This window comes from Pleurodeles waltl, chromosome 11, assembly GCF_031143425.1.
Source record: "Pleurodeles waltl isolate 20211129_DDA chromosome 11, aPleWal1.hap1.20221129, whole genome shotgun sequence".
Classification (NCBI taxonomy): Eukaryota; Metazoa; Chordata; class Amphibia; order Caudata; family Salamandridae; genus Pleurodeles; species Pleurodeles waltl.
In genome coordinates this window covers 660,645,136-660,658,028 of record NC_090450.1, presented here as the reverse complement: position 1 = coordinate 660,658,028, position 12,893 = coordinate 660,645,136, and positions in this window count along the sequence as shown.

Genomic DNA, 12,893 nt, shown 5'->3' with positions numbered 1-12,893 from the left:
CTGGTCATAACAAAACATGTCCCATGATATTGGAATCAATCTCAAAATATATATTGTAGCCTCATCCTGTGTGTGTATCAACAGGATCCTAAGGAATATTGGGTAAACACCTTAGGAATCAATGTATTTGGAGCTATATATACATCCTAGAAAAGTGCAACAATGGAGACTCTAGCTGGTATCATATCAATTTTGACCATGGGATCTTAACATAAGGGCCCCTCATGTGAGTCCTGAGTCTGTACACCCATCGTTGAACTTTCTCAAACAGCCTCTTTACACACTCCCAATTATCAGTCACACTCTTCAGTATGACCCACTTAATGACATCAGGCATGTGATTCTGTTCAATGTAGTGGAGAGTTAGTTTTGTTGAAGCTTGTTGGCATCTAATAGTGCTTCGGGGTTCATTAATCCGTATCTTATCCTAGTGGTCATTCTTATGTAGCAAAGGTCAGAGGGGCATTGAATCATATAAATACAACTTTTGGTGCGGCAGTTCATGTGTCTGTTTAGATGCCTCATTTTGGCCTCCCCCAAACCGATTGCCATGGTATTAATTGAAAGGAGACAGACATTGCAACCACCACAGGGATGGTGGCCCCTGACCCCAAACCAGGATTGTGACACAACAGTATCTAGGGTTGTTTTATGTCTAGGTCTGGTGTGTATAATCAAATATCTAATATTCTGAATTCTTTTGAATGAAAACAGTGGGCGTTCCAGAAGTTCCCAGGCACTAGTCAGTATAGACCATCTCTTGCTGATAATCTTCTTGATACAATTACTCAGAGGTATAAAAGTTGTAACACAGGTTAGTCTGGTCAGTTGAGTTTTAGGGGAATCAGTCAGTAATAATTCTCTGTGTACATCCCATGCCCTCTTTTTCACCTGCCAGATTACCTTCATTGGATAATGTCGGTCTCTCAATTTTTGGCTCAGAATCTCAAAATGTGTGTAAAAATCAGATATGTCGCTGCAGTTGCGCCTCAGTCACAAGAACTGGCCAAAATGCAAGTTGGTCCACAAGTCGTTTGGATGGTGACTCAAATAACAATAGGCTGTTCTTATCTGTCTGTTTATGAAAAATAGAGGAATGTAGGACACCGTTCTTCGGGATAATGCAGAGGTCCAGAAAAGCTACTTCCTCATTGTAAATAGTGGTAGTGAAATGTAGATGTTGGTCCAGAGTGTTTACCCAACTGACAAATGTTGTGACTGGTCTCTGTCAACCTTCCAGGATATGAGTATGTCATCAATTTATCGTTGCCATAATAAAATATTGGAAAAGAAAGGGTGTGTGGGTTCCAAACTGTGACATTTTTCAAAGGTATATAGAGAGGCAGGCTAAGATGGGAGCGAATGTACAACCCATAGATATCCCCTGTATCTTGTGATACAGTTGTTCTTCAAATTTGAGGACGTTTTCTTTTAGAGCTAAACTTGTGCATTCTAGAATAAAGCACACCGGAGTCTTATAGACCCATGTCATGGAGGAAAGAATCTCCTCAACTGCTTCCAGAGTAGCATCATGTGTTATGTTGGTATAAAGAGCCTCAAAATAAAGGCATATCAACATATCTGTGGTGCCACAAGCATTGATGTGGTCCAGCAACACCAAGGTGTCCTTAGTATCTTTAAGGAAAGTAGACTTCTGTTGTACGACGGGTTGAAGGAAGAAGTCACAGAATTTGGCTAGAGGTTCCAGAATAGATCCTATGCCTGACTCTATGGTGTGGCCTGGAGGTGGGGTCCCTCTATGTATTTTTGGGAGACAGTAAAAGTAAGGGACCCGGGATAACTTTGTGTCCAGAAATTCAGCTTTTGGTGAGTGATCTATCCTGCTGTTTCAGCTTCTTCCATCATTCCTCAAATGGTGCGTTGTAAACGTTGTGCAGTGTTTAATATTATGGGCCTCATAACAACCCTTGCGGTAAATGCCGCCTACCGCCATGCTGATGGCCGCCAGAACCCACACTGTTACACCAACAGGAATATGCCCACAGTATCAGGACCCACAAATCACCGCGGCGGCCTTTCAACTGCGGTAAACCATTGGCGGTACACACCACTGTACTCAAAATACACACATACTTACAAAACACCACCACATTGGACAATTCAAACTACACACACCTGACACACATACACACACCACACCCACACACCCAATCCAATATAAAACACACACCCACATTACCCACAACCCTTTCAACGAAAAAGAAAGTTTGCCAACAGAGAGAGACACAAGCCAGGAGCACCTATTCAATCTGAGCCACAGGACACCATCACCCATACACCATCCACGCACCTCACAGCACACACCACAACACATCACCCCACACATCACCCCATACATCCTCACACATCACCCACACCACACCCATGGCACGCCAAAGACACCCCAGGTTTTCAGAGAAGGAGTTAAGGGTCATGGAGGAAATCATTCGGGTAGAGCCACAGGTATTCGGATCACAGGTGCAGCAGATGTCCATTGCTAGGAAGATGGAGCTATAGCGGAGAGTCGTGGACAGGGTCAACACTGTGGGACAGCATCCCAGAACAAGGGGTGACAGCAGGAAGATGTGGAACGATCTATGGGGGAAAGGTGCGTTCTGTGGTTCCAAGACACCAGGTAGCTGTACAGAGGACTGGTGGTGGACCCCCACCTCCTCCCCCACAACTAACAACATGGAAGGAGCATGTCTTGGCGATCATGCAACCTGAGGGCCTCGCAGGAGTAGCCGGAGGACTCGACTCTGGTAAGTCAAATCTGTACTACTATATTCCCCACCCTACCTGCATGCCATCTCCTACCCCTACCCTCACCCCCATCACTCCACCACCTCACATATACCCCACTATCACAACCCACCCATCCCAATACCAATCCCTGAATGCTACAACAATCCATGGACCCCCATCACAGACCTGCATGGGCACCCATCACCACTGCATGCCCATTAGAGAGAACCGCGTAGCCCACAAACTCACCACGCACACAAGGCAAAGCTGACAGGGCAATCACAACGATAGAGGGAAACACACCCATGCACAAGATGGCACACACAGATACAATAACACTGCATTTGTATCCCCACAGGACCCCTACTCAACGTCACCAGAGAGGAGTTGCCAGCAACATCTAGTCCCCCCAAGAGGAGGCCCACCGTGATGACAACAGCTCTGCACGCCTGGATCACGATGACCAACCTGGCCCATCAGTGAGCCCTGGACAGTCGGTTACCCTGCCACAGTCCCAACCCACCACAGAGCCTCCCCCCTCAGTAAACACCACCACAGCTCCCATCCAGCTAGCCCATGCCACTGTCTCCAGGACACATCAATCAGCAGTGTGTCCACCACTACAGGGACCCCAGGCAACCCCACAAACACAGGATGATCAGGGACCTAGGTTCAGTGGCAGTGGGCACACGGTTGAGGGGACAGAAGAACAGGACAACAGGGAAGCTGGGAGGAATGCTGTGCGACAGGGGGAGGACAGGCCCAGGGAACCCACTCTTCAGGAGGCACTCACCAACATCCTGGGAGCATACCACCATTCCCAGGAGATGATGGGCCAGATACTGGCCAAGTTGCAGGAGACCCAACGGCTGCAGGAGGGACAGCACCTGAGGATCAGGGAGGACCTCAAACACATCTACACCATCCTGGTCACCATTGCAGGTGTGCTGGCTGAAATGGCCTACACCATGAGGGCGGCAGTGGCACACCAAAGGGCCCCTGACACTAGTCACACTGAAGAACAGCCCTCCACCTCCCCCGGAGATATTGGACAGGAGGCCCGCCACAGGAACAACAGGCTACCAGCATCCCCCCTGCAGAAGTAGAACCACCCCACAAACGGTCCCTGCGATCCAGGCAGAAGACAGAGAACATTGCCAAGACCCCTGCCAGGAAATAAGACTCTCCAGATTGTCACCCATTTGTGCCACTCTGTCACCCTGTCCACCTTGAACTGCCACTACTCCCCTTCCTATGCCCCATTGGACAATGCACCTGTGATACCAAGAGACTGGACTCTAACTGGACATTTCTCCACCATCACCCCAGCTCATTGCACATCCCCCTCTACTTATGAGCACTTAAATAAACACCCTTGGAACAAATACAAATCTGGAGTCTGTCAAATGATTGAAATATGTATTAGTACAACATTCTGAAAACATTGCAATTCATATGTACAGTTATATATACATGGTATGACCTTTAGTGGGCAGCAGTAAACATACCAGGACCCAGAGTGGGCCACAGAGATCTGAAAATAGAGATGCTAAAGGGTACAGTAAGTGGCCATAGACATAGGGAAAGCAGGCTGCCATGTACAATGTCCAACATAAAACTGAAAAGTAAAGTGAAGTTACAGTGTCTTACCTGTGTGTCACTGGAAGTACTGCGGTATGATAATACTTCTGTTGTCCACATCTTCTTCCTCTGCCTCCTCTTCCTCACTGTCCACAGGCTCCAACGCTGCCATAAGACCATCTCCAGGCTCATCCTCCTGCAGAAAAAGCACCTGGCATCTCAAGGCCAGGTTGTGCAACATGCAACATGCAACATACAACGATGATCTGGCACACCTTCTTGGGTGAGTAGTACAGGGATCCACCTGTCAGATGGAGGCACCAGAACCTGGCCTTCAGGAGGACGAAGGTCCGCTCAATAATCCTCCTTGTTTACCCATGTGCCTCATTGTAACGTTCTTCTGCCCTTGTCCTAGCATTCCTCACTGTGGTCAGTAGCCATGAGAGGTTGGGGTAACCAGAGTCACCTGAAAACTTTGAGGGACAACTGTTAGACATATACTAACCCTTAGGGACAACCCCATGCCCAGACACCAACATATACTGGGTGGGAAACTTGGGCTCACCTATTAGCCACACCCGGTGCTTCTGAGGGTGGCCCATCACATATGGGATGCTGTTATTCCTCAAGATAAAGGCGTCATGCACAGCGCAAGGATATTTGGCATTCACATGGGAGATGTACTGGTCCACCAAACACGCCATCTGCACATTTATAGAGTGATAGCTTTTTCAATTCCTAAACACTTGTTCATTTCTCCGGGGTGGGGACAAATGCTACATGTGTACCATTAATGGCACCAATGATGTTGGGGATATGTCCCAGGGCATAAAAGTCAGCTTTCACTGTGGCCAAATCCTCAACCTGTGGGAATTCAGTATAGCTGCGCATGTGTTTCAGCAGGGCTGACAACACTCTGGTCAACACGTTGGAGAACATTGGTTGAGACATCCCTGATGCCATGGCCACTGTTGTTTGGAAGGAACCACTTGCAGGAAATGGAGCACTGACAGGACCTGGACTAGGGTGGGATACCTGTGGGCTGGTGGATAACTGACATCAGGTCAGGCTCCAATTGGGCACACAGTTCTTGGATTGTGGCCCAATCAAGTGTGTATGTTAGTATAATGTGTCTGTGCTCCATTGTCGCAAGGTCATTGTCGCAAGGTACACTGGATTTCTCCATCTCATATTCATCCTCAGCGGTTGAAGCCTATGGAGGGAAACAGTGAGCAGAGGGTCTTAATCACACATCTATTGTAATAATGATGCATTTCTACATTTACAGAACCACTATGTGAATCCGAGAGTCAGTTTCTGTGCCAATATCTGCTATGACGCAGTTAGGTGCCATGGCCTGTGCCCCCGGGAATGGTGGTTGCCTGACCTGTGAGGAGGGACAAGTGGAAATGAGGTAATTCTTCTGGTGTTGTGTGCCGTTGCGGTAGGCGGTCGATGACCTCCGCGCAACTTTGCATTGGTTATCATTGAGCCCTATGGGTTCCTGGAGCCAATGGCGATGTACGCCGGCGGTGACGGTACGCACCACTGCGGATGTGACCGCCATTTTCTATCTATTCACTCACTTGCTGCCTGACCTTCAACAGGAGAGGACCTATACTGCAAGTTCTGCTGTGACCAGTGTCTGGAAGTGACAACGGCTCATGTGTCTGGAGAAAGAGCCCCTGCCTCCACTGCGGAGGCGTTGGAGAGACTGGTGGATAGGGTCCTACACCAGAACACGTTACTCTACGGTCCTCCAGACAAACAGGTGAGTACAGTGTGAGCATGATTCGTGGGCCATGAACGTATGGAGTGCTGTGTGTGTAAGCCACATGTAGGGGGGGCTGAGGTATCCTGGCTTTAGTGGTGCATGTATGGTGGTCAATGTATGTGCGTCAAGGGATGGGAGGGATATGGTGGGCCATGAGTGTGATGGTCCGGACAGTTGACTAATTCCCTATTCTGCCGTCTTTTTCCTGTAGGTCAGCGCCCATCAGAAAAAGATAATTTGGCATGCCATCGCCAAGGAGGTGCGGGCCCTGGTGGTCTTTGACAGGCAGAGCACCCGCTGCCACAAACGGTGGAAGGACCTGTGCAGCTGAGCAAGAAAGATGGTGGAGGCCCAGCTGCGGCCTGGCTCCCAACGAGGAAGGGGTGCCTGACGTACCCTGACCCCCCTGATGTTCCGCATCCTGGCCGTGGCCTATCTGGAGTTGGATGGGCACCTGAGGGCATCACAGCAGCCACAAGGGAGAGAGTACACATTCAGATTCATTACTTTGGGCGCATTAAGGTTTAACTGGGTAGGGATGTGGACTGTGGGTGCCCACAGGCCAGGGCGAACATGGCAGGGTAGGTCCCTTGTTGGGCAGGCTCTGAAGCTCTCCAAACCCAATAGTGTTAGTGGGCATCTACTACTGGTCAGGGCCCTGTTTGTTTCAGTTGTGCAGATGATGGCGTTATGCTATGTACCCCATGGGCTGGTGTCCAGCATTGTAACTGGTAGTGCATGGAATAGTGCATAGGGCTGTTCCCTGTGAGTTGTGTACGCCAACCGTACTGCTGTTGCTGGCATAGCCCAAGTGTATCCTCTGCCTCTCTCCCCCCTTTTTGTTTTGTCACCCTGTCCTTGTGTGCATTAGCATCATCTGGTGAAGGAGCAGAGGCACGGGCGAAGGAGGAAGCTGCATCCCACATGGCCTTGACGCCGAATCCACCGACGGTGAGGGCGCCAGTGGGATGGAGGACGAGGGGAGAACCAAGACGGGGACAGGAGGGGACACTACAGACAGTTACTCCTCCTCCGATGGAAGCTCCCTGGTGGTGGAGGACACCTCTGTGCCCACCCCAACAACAGGTACAGCCGCCACCCCCTCTAACCAGCACCGCCCTCCCAGCAGCCCCTCAACGTGTTTCCCGTGCCTGCTCAGCCAGGAGGGTGGGCATCTCCTTTGCCCCAGGCATCTCAGGCCCTGTTCCAGTCAGCCCTGCTGCCCTCAGTGAAGAGGCTATTGACTGCCTGAAATCCCTCACTGTTGGTCAGTCAACCATTCTGAATGCCATCCAGAGTGTCGAGAGGCATTTGCAACAAACAAATGCATACCTGGAGGGCAGTCACACTGGCGTGGCAACCCAACAGAGAGCATTTCAGGCTCTGGCCTCAGCACTGATGGCAGCCACTGATGGCAGCCATTGTCCATGTCTTCAGCCTCCCCCCTCCAACTTCCTCTACCAAGTCCCAATCCCCTCAACCCCAGCCTATCCCAAGCACACCTTCAGACCAGCATTCAACCACATCAACACACAGAAGTGGCTCAAGCAAACACAAGCACCACACTTCATCTTACAGGCACTCACACAAGCACCATCCCCATGCAGACACACCAACATACACTGCCTCCACTGTGTCCCCCTGCTCCTCCTCGTACACCTCCCTTCCAGTAGCATCTCCACTCACACCTGAATGCACTACATCCTCATCCACTACCTCCATCACCAGCATGCCCATCACTACACACCCCTCACTGACAGTCACCACCCCCACATCCATGCACACGTCCCCTGTGTCCTCTCTCACTGTGTCTGTGACCCCTCCTCCCAAAGTACAAAAGCGCAAGCACCCACCCACCCAACAGCCATCCACCTCACAACAGCACCCAGCCCATGCACCTGCACCCAAACTCAGCAGACACACACCTCCTACAACCACTCCCTCTTCCTCCACTCCCAGACCTTCTCCCTCTTCCCACCCCAGTGTCCCTAAGAAGCTTTTCCTGGCAAACATTGACCTCTTCCCTACCCGTCCCCCGTCCTTCCCCTCAGGCCAGGATGGCCAAAACCCATCCCTGCACCTCAGCCACCTAGTCCACGTCCGCTGTGGTTCCTGCAGCTGTCATGGCCTCAAAGGGGGTACCCGTCAGCCCAGCCAGTGTGCCACCAACCCCTGCCAAAGCAAAAACCATTCCGCCACCTGGCAAGGTGTAGAAGGGGACGGCATCCAGCAAGGAGAAGGAGCCACAACCACCCAGCAAGGCCACTTCAAAGACTCCAGCTGCCAGAGCCAAGGTGACACCAACATCTGCCAAGGTGAGGAAGGGGCATAAATCACCAGGCAAGGCACTTTAGCCCCGCCTCAAGCACTGCCACCTGCACTGCCACCTGCACCGCCGCAAGCACCACTACTGTCAGCAGCAGCAGCCCCAGTGGGCAGCCGTCCGAGGCTGCAGGTGAAGGGCTGGAGCCTCCCCCCACCACTAGCAGCACTGGCACCTGCACCGCCACCTGCACTGCCACAAGCCCTGATGCTAGCACCGCCACCTGCACCGCTGACAGTAACACCACTGCCAGCAGCAGCAGCCCCAGTGGGCAGCTGTCCGAGGCTGCAGGAGAGGGGATGGAGCCTCCCTCCACCACTGGCAGCACCCCCACCAGCACTGGCACTACCACCACTGTGGAGCCATAGCTGCCACCGGATGGACTCTAGCCCTGCCTCCATGGACTATCATGAATCCTGGTCACTGCAAATCTCGTGGCTCAGACACCCAGGTGAGGGACTGTGAATTGTACACCCCAAGTGTTGCATCACTGGGCACAGAGCCCCCTCCAGAACCAGTGGAGAAATACATCCACTCACCCTATCCTTGGCAGGATGAAGCAGACTGGGCACAAAGCCCCCTCCAGATCCAGTGGAGAAAGACATCCACTCACCCTATCCTTGACAGGGTAAAACAGACTGGGCACACAGCCCCCTCCAGAACCAGTGGAGAAAATCATCCACTCACCCTATCCTTGGCAGGGTGAAGCAGACTGGGCACAAAGCCCCCTCCAGAACCAGTGGAGAAATGCACCCACTCACCCTATCCTTGGCAGGATGAAGCAGAATGGGCACAAAGCCCCCTCCAGAACCAGTGGCGAAAAGCACCCACTGTGAGACTTGAGAGACTGTGGCTTTGCACTCCCCAGGAGCAAGCAGTGGGCAAACCACCCACTTGAGAGACTTGAGAGACTGTGGGGGTCATTCCGACCCGGCGGGCCGGGGTCGGTGGGAGCACCGGCAACAGTCTGGCGGTGCCCCGCAGGGCATTCTGACCGCGGCGGTTTGGCCACGGTCAGAACAGGAAAACCGGCGGTGTCCCGCCGGTTTTCCGCTGCCCTGGGAATCCCCCATGGCGGCGCAGCTTGCTGCGCTGCCATGGGGGATTCCGACCCCCTCACCGCCATCCTGTTCCTGGTGGTTCCGACCGCCAGGAACAGGATGGCGGTGAGGGGTGTCGTGGGGCCCCTGGGGGCCCCTGCAGTGCCCATGCCAATGGCATGGGCACTGCAGGGGCCCCCGTAAGAGGGCCCCACTTTGAATTTCAGTGTCTGCTTTGCAGACACTGAAATTCGCGACGGGTGCCACTGTACCCGTCGCACACCTTCCACTCCGCCGGCTCCATTCGGAGCCGGCTTCCTCGTGGAAGGGTGTTTCCCACTGGGCTGGCGGGCCGCCTTTTGGCGGTCGCCCGCCAGCCCAGTGGGAAACCCAGAATGACCGCTGCGGTCTTCTGACCGCGTGACGGTCTTCTGGCGGTCCCAGCCAGGCCGGCGGCTACCGCCGCCGGCGGGGGTCAGAATGACCCCCTGTGTCCTTACACTCCCTAGGAGCAAGCAGTGAGCAAACCACCCACTTGAGAGGCTTGAGCGACTGTAGCTTTTCACTCCCCAGGACCAGACAGTGGGCAAACCACCCACTTGGGAGACTTGAGAGACTGTAGCTTTGCACTCCCCAGGAGCATGCAGTGGGCAAACCACCACCTTGAGCAACTTGAGAGACTGTGGCTTTGCACTCCCCAGGATCAGGTAGTGGGCAAACCACCCACTTGAGAGACTTGAGAGACTGTGGCCTTGCACTCCCCAGGACATCGCTGTGGGCAAACCACTCACTTGAGAGACTTGAGAGACTGTGGCCTTGCACTCCCCAGGGCATCGCTGTGGGCATAGAGCCCCCTCCAGGAGCAGTGGCGTTGTCCCATCTTCCAGCGGAGGTGCCCCCCTTCCCCATCCCCCTGACGTGCCTGTGTGTTTTCAACCTCATGCCCCTGCAGTGTTGTCTCCATATTGAGGCAGGAGTCAAGTGTGGGCTTGGCCTATGAGTTTTGGCCCAGTGGGCCACGGACATTTTGAATGGACTATGTACCGCCTTATGTATGTTTTGTATATGTTGTAAATACTGTTTTTAAATATGTAACGTATATCTGACTATTTCTAATATAACACTCATTTTACTCAATTACTTTTGTCCTTGTGTTCTTCCAGAGGGTTAATGGGTGTATATGCAATGTTGATGCATGTGTTTGTGTGTATGGTGTTGGGGGTGAGGGTGGGGGTGTTGCGTGTTTGTGTCACTCTCTTTATCCTCCCCCTTCCCCTGTGTGCTAGGTGCAGTACTCATCATGGTCATCGCCACCGCCGTTCGTACTTCTGGTAGATGAGAAGATACACCAACATGGGTAACACCTGTAGCTCGGGCTCCATGGCGTCCTGGTTCTTCGTTGAATGTCGAGAGGTGAGTGGTTTCCCTTCTGTGTACTGTTTCCGCTGTGCTTTTGATGGCGTTGGTACTGCCCTGGAAAAGCTGGTGGATATGCGGGTTGTAATGGGGTGGGCGGTACATTGTCTTCCACATGTCTGTTGGCAGGTACCGCCAAGGTGTTTGTTGCTACTGCCGTAGCGGTCGGAGTGTTGAACTAGCTGTCTGTGTTGGTGGTTTCCGCCGTGGTCTTGATTCCATTATTTTTACCGCCGGCCTGTTGGCGGTATTACCGCCGTTTTAACTCCAACCGCCAGGGTCGTAAGGAGGGCCTATGTGCTCATAGCAGGAGGTGTCACTCAACAGTCTCATACATTTTTGTCTGTAAAATGTTGTATCCAGAATCACTATGGCTCCTCCTTTGTCCGCAGGTTTAATTGTAATCTCTGGATCCTGGGAAAGGGAGCAAATCACCTTTTTTTCAATATTATATACGTTTTGGAATGTCCATGTAGGTTGTAATTGTTCAATTTCTCAGTGCACTGCCTTTTAAAAGTCAAGACCCCAATCGGTACCATGTTTGCAGGAGGCATGCTGGTTGATGGGTTCCTCAGATTGGTTTTGCCGGTCAATGCCATAGTAGGATGGTCTTTAAAAAAAATCTTCCAAAATAGGGAAGTTATTTCACAGTTAAGTCGAAACAAGTCTTCTCTTGGTGTCCTGACGAAGCCCAAACCTTTATTCAAAACTGTTAATTCAGCGGGGTCAACAATTTGCCAGAGAAATTCATGATTAGGTCTTCTTTATTGGTGCCCTGCTGCAGCTCCTGGTTATCATTTGTGGCTCTTCTGGTTCCCAGTGCACATTCTTTCCTCTTCCACTGCCTCTGCCCCGGCCTCTTCCTAAAAAAGGTTTAAATAGTGTTTGTGGGCAGGGTTGGAAGAAGAGGATATGGAGGTTAGTGCCACATGATAAATTGTGGGTAAGGGATCATGGGCACCATGTTCATTTGAGCATATTGGCGATTCATGTTCTTCTTCCACTCCTTGTCACTGCTCCAGCCATCTGAACTCGAGCTATGGTACTGTGTTCGTGGTTTCCGGGGGAGACTCCCCGACTCACCTGAGGGCTCCGTCCCTCCTTCCAAGTGGTAGTCCTCTTTTGTGTATGGGTACACTTTTTCCCTGCTGAATTTTTTTATATCTTTCTGCAATTTAGTGATCTTCTAGCAGGTAAGATGTTCTTTGGTTTCAGTGAGTTCTGAATTAAATTCTGCCAACCGAGACTTAAACTGGGCAATTTGTATTGTTGCCTTAATGGAAGTCTCCATCATGGAGAGTTGTATAGTAATGGAATTTGCCAAACCTTTAGAAGTATTAATAGTAAGGACTAATCAATCACGGGTACATTTCCAGGATATTTGTGCCCAATCATTCCTAAATTGTAAAGGTCTTGTAAAAAGATATGAGGTTCTTTAGTGACTATCAGTCTGTTCGGGGAAAAGTTAGCTCTCAAGTATTCTGTCATGATGTTACTATGTAATATTGTCTTAATTCTTTCTTCAGAGATGACGGTCAATCACAATCTTTGTTTGAGCAATTGGATGGACCACTATTATCCTCTCCTAAAATTGAGAGAGTCTGAAGAATGACTTGGACCTTGTCCTCATCAAGACTTAGACCTTGAAGGTCTGACATGATTACGCCAGGATCACCTGGTCCATCGTCTCCTCGGATTGTTGGTAGGCCCCCAGGACATGTGTGAGTGCCTCTTCTGCAGTAGGTTCCCTGGGCCTGGCCTCTCCCTGGCACACAGCTGACCTCCCACTGTCCTTGGCCCCCTGTGCCTGTGTCCCCTGAATGGTGTGGCCACTCCCACTTACACTAGGACCTTCACCGTCTTGCCTATGTGGTGTCGACTCGGGTCCCTGATCAGGTGAGCACACTTTTGATCGACGTGTCCAGGGACAGAGGTGTGGGGACGTTTGCTGGCTGCTGTGATGTCGGAGTCAGAGGGGGGGGCCCTGTGTTGGACGGGCTGTGGGATGTGGCAG